The sequence below is a fragment of the Astyanax mexicanus genome, chromosome 21, assembly GCF_023375975.1.
Source record: "Astyanax mexicanus isolate ESR-SI-001 chromosome 21, AstMex3_surface, whole genome shotgun sequence".
Lineage (NCBI taxonomy): Eukaryota > Metazoa > Chordata > Actinopteri > Characiformes > Acestrorhamphidae > Astyanax > Astyanax mexicanus.
Window position 1 is genome coordinate 35,294,923 of NC_064428.1, and position 12,880 is coordinate 35,307,802.

General features: G+C 41.9%; 1 long non-coding RNA gene across 1 annotated transcript; it reads left to right on the top strand.

The window, feature by feature from the left end:
- Positions 1 to 6,843: 6,843 nt before the first annotated feature.
- On the top strand, positions 6,844 to 12,819 carry LOC103047803 (uncharacterized). Its single transcript, XR_002650565.2, has 3 exons — positions 6,844 to 6,952; positions 9,914 to 10,203; positions 11,464 to 12,819. It is a non-coding gene; the product is annotated as an uncharacterized LOC103047803 (long non-coding RNA).
- Positions 12,820 to 12,880: the final 61 nt, after the last annotated feature.

A 12,880-nucleotide genomic window follows, 5' to 3' on the forward strand; every position in this document is an offset into this window, starting at 1 on the left:
TCAACACAAAATAGCACATAATTGTAAAGAGGAATGAAAATGATACATAGATTTAAAAAAAAATATCAAATAAAAATCTGAAAAGTGTGAAAAGTATCCCCCCCCCCCTATATCAATACTTCATAGAGCCACCTTTTACTGCAAATACAGTTGAAAGTCTTTTGGGGTTTATCTCTCTCTATCAGCTTTTAGCATCTAGAGACAGAGGGGCACTGGCTGATGTATGGGTTTAGAGGCGGGACAGGATGGATTGGGCGCTCAGTCCTGTTACTGGGACTCACTCCTGTTACTGGCACTCACTTCTGTTCCTGAAACTCACTCATGTTACTGGCACTCGCTCATGTTTTCTGCCACTCACTCCTCTTTCTGGAACTCACTCCTGTTACTGGAACTCACTCCTGTTACTGGAACTCACTCCTGTTACTGGCATTCACTCCTGTAACTGGCACTCAGTCCTGTTACTGGCATTCACTCCTGTAACTGGCACTCATTCCTGTTACTGGCACTCACTCTTGTTACTGGCATTTCTGTTTTCTGCCACTTACTCCTGTTACTGGCACTCAGTCCTGTTACTGGCACTCACTCCTGTTACTGGCATTCACACCTGTTACCGGCACTCACACCTCTTACTGGCACTCACTCCTGACACTGCAACTTACTCCTGTTACTGGAACTCACTCCTGTTACTGGAACTCACTCCTGTTACTGGCATTCACTCCTGTAACTGGCACTCAGTCCTGTTACTGGAACTCACTCCTGTTACTGGCATTCACTCCTGTAACTGGCACTCAGTCCTGTTACTGGCACTCACTCTTGTTACTGGCATTTCTGTTTTCTGCCACTTACTCCTGTTACTGGCACTCAGTCCTGTTACTGGCACTCACTCCTGTTACTGGCATTCACACCTGTTACCGGCACTCACACCTCTTACTAGCACTCACTCCTGACACTGCAACTTACTCCTGTTACTGAAACACTCACTCCTGTTACTGGCACTCACTCCTGACACTGCAACTTACTCCTGTTACTGGCACTTACTCCTGTAACTGGTACACAGTCCTGTTACTGGCTTTCACTCCTGATACTGGTACACACTCCTGTTACTGGCACTCACTACTGTTACTGGCACTGGTCAGCAGGGGGGTATTACTGATTGAGTGATTTGCATATTGTGATGGCTATAGCACAGTTGAACCTGAGAGGGCGCTGCAGAGGCAGAAATGACCACAATAAAAGCGTTTTTTAAAGGTTAGGAAAGGTTTGTAATCATTTTAAGCAGGACTGGTATGTTTTATTATTTCTAATGAATATGTTTCAGCTATTAATAAAAAATATATAATAGTTTGTGATTTAGTGCCTCTTTAACTCTGTTAAAGTAATGAGTGTTTTACCTTCTGCTGTAGAGTTCTTGTTTTGCAGATTAGAATCGGAGATATCATCTCTAACGTGACCTACTTATTGTTTTCTCGCTTTTGTTAAACTAGACCTTTTACATTCCACAACATTTCCAAGAAACATATGTGACATCAAACCTGCATTCCTGATCAGCGTCGCGTGAGAAAGAGAAAGACATACAGGACCTGCACTATACTGACAAAAGTATCGGGACAGATGTTCATTCACTGTTTCTTATAAAATCCTGCTTTTGTTGGAGTAACTGTGTTTACTCTCCTAGATTTTGGAGCTTTGTTGTGTGGATTTGATTGTATTCATCGAGCTCCATTATTCCATAAAACACAGTTCCACAGCTCAGTGCTCATTAATATGCAGTTTTAATAAGACATTTCCTGCAGAATGGGAGCCGAATGTTTTGTTCCCAGGAAATTACATGTATAAATGTGCACACAAAATAACTTTAAAATATTTTTTTTATTAAGCACAGTGTCTTGTACATTAGTCTAATTGCAAAAGTAAGATATGTAATTAAAACATTAATAAAAAACTACTTAGAACACTGAAAAATAGCATTTGTTACCCATTCCCCCCACTCTCTAACTATAAACTTTACCACGAAATATAATTATTAAAATCCTGCAGTTTGTGATGCATTGTCATGTGACTCCAAATCCAATCTATGCTTTAAAAATATTTTTTTTGAGAGTGTGAGCAGTGTGAGAGTGTGAGCAGTGTGAGAGTGTGAGCAGTGTAAGAGTGTGAGAGTGTGAGCAGTGTAAGAGTGTGAGAGTGTGAGCAGTGTGAGAGTGTGAGCAGTGTGAGAGTGTGAGAGTGTGAGCAGTGTGAGAGTGTGAGCAGTGTAAGAGTGTGAGAGTGTGAGCAGTGTAAGAGTGTGAGCAGTGTGAGAGTGTGAGAGTGTGAGAATGTAAGAGTGTGAGAGTGTGAGCAGTGTAAGAGTGTGAGAGTGTGAGAATGTGAGCAGTGTAAGAGTGTGAGCAGTGTAAGAGTGTGAGAGTGTGAGCAGTGTAAGAGTGTGAGATTGTGAGAGTGTGAGCAGTGTAAGAGTGTGAGAGTGTGAGAATGTGAGAGTGTGAGAATGTGAGCAGTGTAAGAGTGTGAGAGTGTGAGCAGTGTGAGCAGTGTGAGAGTGTGAGCAGTGTAAGAGTGTGAGAGTGTGAGAGTGTGAGCAGTGTAAGAGTGTGAGAGTGTGAGAGTGTGAGCAGTGTAAGAGTGTGAGAGTGTGAGAGTGTGAGCAGTGTAAGAGTGTGAGAGTGTGAGCAGTGTAAGAGTGTGAGAGTGTGAGAATGTGAGAGTGTGAGAATGTGAGCAGTGTAAGAGTGTGAGAGTGTGAGAGTGTGAGCAGTGTAAGAGTGTGAGAGTGTGAGCAGTGTAAGAGTGTGAGAGTGTGAGAATGTGAGCAGTGTAAGAGTGTGAGCAGTGTAAGAGTGTGAGAGTGTGAGCAGTGTAAGAGTGTGAGAGTGTGAGAGTGTGAGCAGTGTAAGAGTGTGAGAGTGTGAGAATGTGAGAGTGTGAGAATGTGAGCAGTGTAAGAGTGTGAGAGTGTGAGCAGTGTAAGAGTGTGAGAGTGTGAGCAGTGTAAGAGTGTGAGAGTGTGAGAGTGTGAGAATGTGAGCAGTGTAAGAGTGTGAGCAGTGTAAGAGTGTGAGAGTGTGAGAATGTGAGCAGTGTAAGAGTGTGAGAGTGTGAGCAGTGTAAGAGTGTGAGAGTGTGAGAGTGTGAGAATGTGAGCAGTGTGAGAGTGTGAGCAGTGTGAGAGTGTGAGCAGTGTGAGCAGTGTAAGAGTGTGAGAGTGTGAGCAGTGTAAGAGTGTGAGAGTGTGAGCAGTGTAAGAGTGTGAGCAGTGTGAGAGTGTGAGCAGTGTAAGAGTGTGAGCAGTGTGAGAGTGTGAGCAGTGTAAGAGTGTGAGAGTGTGAGCAGTGTAAGAGTGTGAGAGTGTGAGAGTGTGAGAATGTGAGCAGTGTAAGAGTGTGAGAGTGTGAGAGTGTGAGAATGTGAGCAGTGTAAGAGTGTGAGAGTGTGAGCAGTGTAAGAGTGTGAGAGTGTGAGAGTGTGAGCAGTGTAAGAGTGTAAGAGTGTGAGAGTGTGAGCAGTGTAAGAGTGTGAGAGTGTGAGAGTGTGAGCAGTGTAAGAGTGTGAGAGTGTGAGCAGTGTAAGAGTGTAAGAGTGTGAGAGTGTGAGAGTGTGAGCAGTGTAAGAGTGTGAGAGTGTGAGAGTGTGAGCAGTGTAAGAGTGTAAGAGTGTGAGAGTGTGAGAGTGTGAGAGTGTGAGCAGTGTGAGAGTGTGAGAGTGTGAGAGTGTGAGAGTGTGAGCAGTGTAAGAGTGTGAGAGTGTGAGAGTGTGAGCAGTGTAAGAGTGTGAGAGTGTGAGCAGTGTAAGAGTGTAAGAGTGTGAGAGTGTGAGAGTGTGAGCAGTGTAAGAGTGTGAGAGTGTGAGCAGTGTAAGAGTGTAAGAGTGTGAGAGTGTGAGAGTGTGAGAGTGTGAGCAGTGTAAGAGTGTGAGAGTGTGAGAGTGTGAGCAGTGTAAGAGTGTAAGAGTGTGAGCAGTGTAAGAGTGTAAGAGTGTGAGAGTGTGAGAGTGTGAGCAGTGTAAGAGTGTGAGCAGTGTAAGAGTGTGAGAGTGTGAGAGTGTGAGAGTGTGAGCAGTGTAAGAGTGTGAGAGTGTGAGAGTGTGAGCAGTGTAAGAGTGTGAGAGTGTGAGAGTGTGAGCAGTGTAAGAGTGTAAGAGTGTAAGAGTGTGAGAGTGTGAGCAGTGTAAGAGTGTGAGAGTGTGAGAGTGTGAGCAGTGTAAGAGTGTGAGAGTGTGAGCAGTGTAAGAGTGTGAGAGTGTGAGAGTGTGAGAATGTGAGAGTGTGAGAATGTGAGCAGTGTAAGAGTGTGAGAGTGTGAGAGTGTGAGCAGTGTAAGAGTGTGAGAGTGTGAGCAGTGTAAGAGTGTGAGAGTGTGAGAATGTGAGCAGTGTAAGAGTGTGAGCAGTGTAAGAGTGTGAGAGTGTGAGCAGTGTAAGAGTGTGAGAGTGTGAGAGTGTGAGCAGTGTAAGAGTGTGAGAGTGTGAGAATGTGAGAGTGTGAGAATGTGAGCAGTGTAAGAGTGTGAGAGTGTGAGCAGTGTAAGAGTGTGAGAGTGTGAGCAGTGTAAGAGTGTGAGAGTGTGAGAGTGTGAGAATGTGAGCAGTGTAAGAGTGTGAGCAGTGTAAGAGTGTGAGAGTGTGAGAATGTGAGCAGTGTAAGAGTGTGAGAGTGTGAGCAGTGTAAGAGTGTGAGAGTGTGAGAGTGTGAGAATGTGAGCAGTGTGAGAGTGTGAGCAGTGTGAGAGTGTGAGCAGTGTGAGCAGTGTAAGAGTGTGAGAGTGTGAGCAGTGTAAGAGTGTGAGAGTGTGAGCAGTGTAAGAGTGTGAGCAGTGTGAGAGTGTGAGCAGTGTAAGAGTGTGAGCAGTGTGAGAGTGTGAGCAGTGTAAGAGTGTGAGAGTGTGAGCAGTGTAAGAGTGTGAGAGTGTGAGAGTGTGAGAATGTGAGCAGTGTAAGAGTGTGAGAGTGTGAGAATGTGAGCAGTGTAAGAGTGTGAGAGTGTGAGCAGTGTAAGAGTGTGAGAGTGTGAGAGTGTGAGCAGTGTAAGAGTGTAAGAGTGTGAGAGTGTGAGCAGTGTAAGAGTGTGAGAGTGTGAGAGTGTGAGCAGTGTAAGAGTGTGAGAGTGTGAGAGTGTGAGCAGTGTAAGAGTGTAAGAGTGTGAGAGTGTGAGAGTGTGAGCAGTGTAAGAGTGTGAGAGTGTGAGAGTGTGAGCAGTGTAAGAGTGTAAGAGTGTGAGAGTGTGAGAGTGTGAGAGTGTGAGCAGTGTGAGAGTGTGAGAGTGTGAGAGTGTGAGAGTGTGAGCAGTGTAAGAGTGTGAGAGTGTGAGAGTGTGAGCAGTGTAAGAGTGTGAGAGTGTGAGCAGTGTAAGAGTGTAAGAGTGTGAGAGTGTGAGAGTGTGAGCAGTGTAAGAGTGTGAGAGTGTGAGCAGTGTAAGAGTGTAAGAGTGTGAGAGTGTGAGAGTGTGAGAGTGTGAGCAGTGTAAGAGTGTGAGAGTGTGAGAGTGTGAGCAGTGTAAGAGTGTAAGAGTGTGAGCAGTGTAAGAGTGTAAGAGTGTGAGAGTGTGAGAGTGTGAGCAGTGTAAGAGTGTGAGCAGTGTAAGAGTGTGAGAGTGTGAGAGTGTGAGAGTGTGAGCAGTGTAAGAGTGTGAGAGTGTGAGAGTGTGAGAGTGTGAGCAGTGTAAGAGTGTGAGAGTGTGAGAGTGTGAGCAGTGTAAGAGTGTAAGAGTGTAAGAGTGTGAGAGTGTGAGCAGTGTAAGAGTGTGAGAGTGTGAGAGTGTGAGCAGTGTAAGAGTGTGAGAGTGTGAGAGTGTGAGCAGTGTAAGAGTGTGAGAGTGTGAGCAGTGTAAGAGTGTGAGAGTGTGAGAGTGTGAGCAGTGTAAGAGTGTGAGAGTGTGAGCAGTGTAAGAGTGTGAGAGTGTGAGAATGTGAGCAGTGTAAGAGTGTGAGAGTGTGAGCAGTGTGAGAGTGTGAGCAGTGTAAGAGTGTGAGCAGTGTGAGAGTGTGAGAGTGTGAGAGTGTGAGAATGTGAGCAGTGTAAGAGTGTGAGAGTGTGAGCAGTGTAAGAGTGTGAGAGTGTGAGAGTGTGAGCAGTGTAAGAGTGTGAGAGTGTGAGCAGTGTGAGAGTGTGAGAGTGTGAGCAGTGTAAGAGTGTGAGAGTGTGAGAGTGTGAGCAGTGTAAGAGTGTGAGAGTGTGAGCAGTGTAAGAGTGTGAGAGTGTGAGCAGTGTGAGAGTGTGAGAGTGTGAGCAGTGTAAGAGTGTGAGAGTGTGAGAGTGTGAGAGTGTGAGCAGTGTAAGAGTGTGAGAGTGTGAGAGTGTGAGAATGTGAGCAGTGTAAGAGTGTGAGAGTGTGAGCAGTGTAAGAGTGTGAGAGTGTGAGAGTGTGAGCAGTGTAAGAGTGTGAGAGTGTGAGCAGTGTGAGAGTGTGAGAGTGTGAGCAGTGTAAGAGTGTGAGAGTGTGAGAGTGTGAGCAGTGTAAGAGTGTGAGAGTGTGAGCAGTGTAAGAGTGTGAGAGTGTGAGCAGTGTGAGAGTGTGAGCAGTGTGAGAGTGTGAGAGTGTGAGCAGTGTAAGAGTGTAAGAGTGTGAGCAGTGTGAGAGTGTGAGAGTGTGAGCAGTGTAAGAGTGTAAGAGTGTGAGCAGTGTGAGAGTGTGAGCAGTGTGAGAGTGTGAGAATGTGAGCAGTGTAAGAGTGTGAGAGTGTGAGAATGTGAGCAGTGTGAGAGTGTGAGAGTGTGAGCAGTGTGAGAGTGTGAGCGTGTGAGAGTGTGAGCAGTGTAAGAGTGTGAGCAGTGTGAGAGTGTGAGCAGTGAGGGAGAACCGGTTGTGGAATGCTGTTCTGAGGATGTTCTGCTGCTGCTGCTGTGTTTATCTCTTTACCTGTAACACACCTGAGATTTCCTGAGCTCAGGTACAGTCAGTCTTCCAGCAGCTCTGAGAGAAACAGCATCGCCACCGCCTCCTGCTTCACACAGCCAGGTACGTCCAGAGTGTGTGTGTGTGTGTGTTGTTTAGTGTACTTATAAAAGATTCAGTTTCAGAGTTTTTACATTTTAATATCAATCAATCAATTAATCAATCAATAAACCTTTGTTTTGACTCGGAGGTACATTAAGGGCAAACCCTCATTTTCAATGTAGCTGAGCGTTTACAAAAAACAGATTAACATGATAAACAAAATAATAACTAAATTTAATTATTTAAAAATAACAGTAAATATAAATATAAATAGAATTAGAATTTTAAAAAGCATAATCATAATAAAATTTGGTTTAATTGAGAAGTAATTAAGATCAAAAGAAGATAAGATTAATACAACAAAAACTAGTTAAAATTAAGCTAAAACTAACTTTTATACAATACAATAAAAATACAAATAAATAAATGAACTAAAAAAAATAAAAGCAGTATTAATAAAAATTATAATATAAGAAAGTCAAAATAAGTTAAAAAGCAATGATACAAAACTATTTTTAAAAATTCTAAGAATAAAATAAGGAAAGAAAAAATAGGAAATTAAGAACTACGAGAAAAACTAAAACTTAATATATATATATATATATATATATATATATATATATATATATATATATATATATATATATAGATATATATATAGATATATATATATATATAATATTAATGTATATTATAGGAAAGCTATGAAGTGTAATAATTAATTTATTAATTCATAAATTTGTATAAAGTTAATATATATTGATAACATGCTGTTTTTGGCTGTAATAATATAAATATGTGCGTTTTAATTCTGAAGATTTGAGAACTGAATGCCGTGTTTCGCCTAAATCACATGATCTCTGTTTGATTGTATCTACTCAACTCAACTCGTTACTCAAGTTTTTTTTTTACGTCACTAGAAAAAGACAAAAACATAAAAAACATGAAAAAAAGAATGAGATTTTTTTTCAAAAAACATATTAATTGCTGTGTCTTTGTTTCAGCATTTTTTGCTTTCTTTAAATTCACATTTGTTTACTGTATGTTTTATTTGCTGATCAAACAAAAAAAATTAAACATAGGAAACATATTATAAGACACCCCTCAGTGTAATGAATAAACTAAATGATTTAAAAAGGAATGATTTCAGTATGATTACAATGCCAAACGATGATTTACAGCCAATCAGCCAAAACATTATGACCACTCCCATGCATTGCAAGCCTGAAGTGACTCAAATCAAAGTGATGTTTTTACTACTTTTACTTTAAAATCAGTTTATGCATGAGTTTGTATTTATACTTGGGTCTAAAAAGTAAAAAACATAAATCCACCCATCCGTTTTCTGTGAATCAGCTGAAAGAGTTTGTTATCAAAAATCATAATTTACTTCTATGAGCTGTTGGGATGCTCCTTCCTTGTTGTGATGTCACAATAAAAAGGAAACCTCTGTGGAACTATCTTGGCTCCACCCCCATCACTTGTCAACCCCCTCCAGAGCCCCGCCCACTAGCTCAGTAGAAGAAATGCCATTTTGGTCATTTTGGTTATTTTGGTTGAGAAACTCTGACAGTACACAGCACACAGCAGAGTTAGCCAGCAGACTTCGTCTGAGGGTGGGATCTGTATCAACTGCGCTGGAGATTTACCAGAGCTTCATGACTCAGATTTTTTCCACAGAATGGTATTAACTGATGTATAGATGTTTGGGAGTATGTTTTATTTGAATTTAGCTCCTTCAACCACAGACGCAGCTCCTGTTTGTTTGGAAAACTGTGGATATAAGTTATGTGGAACCCCACAACACTCCCATCTTTTTTTTTTTTAGTTTAAACCACTGAAAACATTTTATAAAAAAATAATTAATTAATAGTTAGTTTTGTAGAACCTGTCTTAACAGTGTAAAAGGTGCATCATGATCCTAATCGCTATCTTACACCCCACCAACAGTCTATTTTCATTCTTTGATCCTGATTCATTTAAATAGCAACAGTGCTTCTGTCATTATATCTATGCCGATGGTGTATAGTGGTCTGGAAATGAGGTGTGTTCAGGTAAATGTCTAACTCACTGTATTGCTATCTTGGCAATGGAAAACACAGGTGCTCCACTGACTGAATACAACCTAGAATATCGTTGAGCTGTTAAGGTAGCAATATGCCAAAGTGCAATACGCCAGAGCGCACCTGGGACCTGGCTGGTTTATTTCACTTTACGCCCAAAACACACCCACGATCAATTAAGAGACTTAGTACAGGCCTTTTGTGCATACTTTTCCCATCGTTTCGATAGCAAAGACACACCGACACGCCCTAAATTAAGCTCTACGGTGCACACAGTGTTAACAACTCACTTAAAGATTGCTAAAATAAGGGCCTTTTTCTTGTTTGGGCAGATCTTCACATCCAGATCGCTTCCCCACTAACATGGTAACAAGCTAATTGGCTCGTTTTGTTTAATTGTATTTATTTTAAATTATAATTTTTTTTTGTTTTAAGTTAAATTTGATGCCATGTTAAGCATTGTGAGCACTATAGTATCTAGTTTAGATATGCACTTGACTTTGGCACTTCCTCATTTATGGTTCAAGGCATTTTCGGACTGAAATGTACCAAATTTTAGAAGTCTAAACATCAAAATTTTCCACTGTACCAAAAAATAGAAAACCATAAAAACATATATTGGAGGACATGATGTTGTCAGTCTGCCTGCCATGGACTCTGTTGTGCACACTAAAGACTCCAACTCCCAGCATGCACCAACACAAGACCTCCCAGACTCTGCTGATCACGTGACGCTATGGTGTTCTAACTCGCCTACCTTCTGATTACTCACACCTGGTCCTGTTTATATAAATATCTCCCTGTTTTTCTTACTATTTCGTTTTTGTATTTTTGACTACTCTTTTTTGGCTATACCTGTAAATTGGTTCCCTTTATTAATAAACGATGTATTTGTTTTTTCTACTTTATGTTCCCACAGACACAGCCGAGCCACAGCAATGTATTCCCCATACGGAAGTAAGGTAATAGTCCAGGCCGCCTCTCAACACACCATCATCCAACAACCACCAACCCAACATATAATCCAGGCCCCAAAGCCAACAGTGATTTATCAGACCGCACCTCCACCTACTATAATCCAGACGGCTCCTCCACCAACTGTGGTCTACCAGCAGCCTGCACCTACTACTATAGTCCATACCCAGGCTCCACCCACCGTGATCCAGACAGCAACGAGGGTTTACCAGACCCCGGCAGCCCCCCAAGTGGGTAAGTGTGCTCAGCTTTCAAAATCTAAAGAAACTGACCAGTGACCAGAGCAACATCCATGTACCAATCCACATGCTCCTCGAACCAGTCCCCAAAATGTGTCGTAAACGAGGTAGGAAAACTCAATTCAATACTCAGCAAAGACTGGGCCAAACTGAGGAGTATATATACACAGGGAGGAACAGGTGACACCAATCAGTAGCTCGGAGAGCGGGAACTCTGAAACACTTACGAAACTGACCAGTGACCAGAGGGGTTTTCAATAAAGTGGCCAGAGAGCTGGATCTATAAGAGAGAGAGGGGTTTCGAATAAAGTGGCCAGAGAGCTGAAGTTGATGAAGGGGGGTTTCCAATAAAGTGGCCAGTGAGCTGGAGCTTTAAAAAAAGGGGTTTCCAATAAAGTGGCCAGTAATTGTAACTAACTAACTGTACACCAGCAAGATAGAGCTACATGAGAGAGGGGTTTTCCAATAAAGTGGCCAGAGAGCTGGAGCTCTAAGTGAGAGAGAGGTTTCCAATAAAGTGGCCAGAGAGCTGGAGCTGTAAGAGAGGGGTTTCCAATAAAGTGGCCAGAGAGCTGAAGCTACAAGAGAGGTGTTTCCAATAAAGTGGCCAGAGAGCTGGAGCTACAAGAGAGGCGTTTCCAATAAAGTGGCCAGAGAGCTGCAGGCTATAAGAGAGGGGTTTCTAATAAAGTGGCCAGAGAGCTGGAGCTACAAGAGAGGGGTTTCCAATAAAGTGGCCAGAGAGCTGGAGCTATAAGAGAGGGGTTTCCAATAAAGTGGCCAGAGAGCTGAAGCTACAAGAGAGGGGTTTCCAATAAAGTGGCCAGAGAGCTGGAGCTACAAGAGAGGGGTTTCCAATAAAGTGGCCAGAGAGCTGTAGGCTACAAGAGAGGGGTTTCCAATAAAGTGGCCAGAGAGCTGGAGCTATAAGAGAGAGAGAGGGGTTTCCAATAAAGTGGCCAGAGAGCTGGAGCTATAAGAGAGGGGTTTCCAATAAAGTGGCCAGAGAGCTGGAGCTATAAGGGAGAGAGGGGTTTCCAATAAAGTGTCCAGAGAGCTGGAGCTATAAGAGCAGGGTTTCCAATAAAGTGGCCAACCTTTGGTTTGGATTTTAACAGAACTTCCTCTTCAGGTTATTAAGACTTCTTGGGCTCCAGTTTGCCTAAAATGTTATTTTTTTTGTTTTAACAATTTCTAGACTTTTAAGAACATCACATGACTTATTCTGCCATTTCTCTTGATTGTGTTTTTACAGTGTATCGCCAGTTCTTCTGAGACAAGAACCTGGAGAGCCCAGAAAATCCTGGAGAGCTTCATGCTGACACAATTCTATAAAAAACATGGGGTTTGAATGTTGGGTTTAACAGATCCTTTTATTTAAAAAAGGTCTGTGTGTAAATGTATTATATATTCTCTATATAATCTACTCTACTATAAGAGATGAGAATATTAAGATCAAGATCATTTGGGTGTTTATTATTCAATTACCACGAAACAGTTTCATCGTTCCTGCTCTTGGAATCAACAGAAGATGTTTAGAAGATGTTTAGAAGTGTTGAACTGACTGTTTACCCGTCATACTGTTCATCATTGGCGTACAAAACCGGGGGGAAATATCAGAAATAGGTGGATTTGTCCCCCGCAAAAATGATACCGCAGAAAAAGAATAAATTAATTTAAAATAAACTTCTGCACCCCTGCCATTTTCAAGAATTTCCCCCCGGGGATCAATAAAGTATCTATCTATCTATCTATCTATCATGAAAAGCACCACCTCTTGGCAGCGCATTTAGTTAAACTACTAGTTAAAGTAAGCTGTGCGGAGAGGGTGCTTTTTATGGCAGGGATGCAGATTTAGGCACTACTATGGTGCCAAATTCAGCACCCCCTCCAGAAAACGTAGAACAGTATCTTGGGTATTTCCATTTTCTAAGTAATTTTAAAGCCAATTAAGCATACCTGTCAAGTCTCCCGTTTTGGCCGGGAAACTACCGTATTTTACTCCTCTTTCCCGCCGTCCTCCCGTATTAATATTTTCCCGTAAATTTCCCGTATTATATTAAAATTAAAAAAAACTTTATTATTGAGGAGACAGGGCACTGACCGATCTGTGTCTCTTAACCAATCGTGGTGCCGGTTCAAGGAGAAAGTCTCGCCTTTCAGGAGAAACAGCCAATCAGCTTGCTGGTTTCGCGGAGCGCAGAGGTATATCAGATTCTGATAATCTAAATTTAGTGTGTAAGTGGTTCACATGTGGTTATTTTAGATTTCTTGTAAACCTGTCTTAAAATGTAAGGAATACTAAATCTTGGTTGGGCTGGTGGGACGACTTTAAGCGGACGGAGGAAAATATCCCTTATTTTTAAATATAAAACTTGACAGGTATGATTAAGTTAAAGCCAAGAAGACATTGGTGCGCGCTTCCGTGAGAGGGTGCTTTTCCTGGCGGGGGTTCTGAATTTGGCACAACACTGGCTTTACACGCAAGGTCAGTGATGAGAGCAATGAATCGCAACAATGTCAAGTTGGTATGGTATGAAGGGTAATATTGTTTTGTTATATTTTAATAAAAGACTTTATTTGATATGAATAAAAATGGTTTGCTACCACACCAACTGACTTATTATTACTATTATTTATATCTATCCATTTTTATGTCGGAATTAAAATAA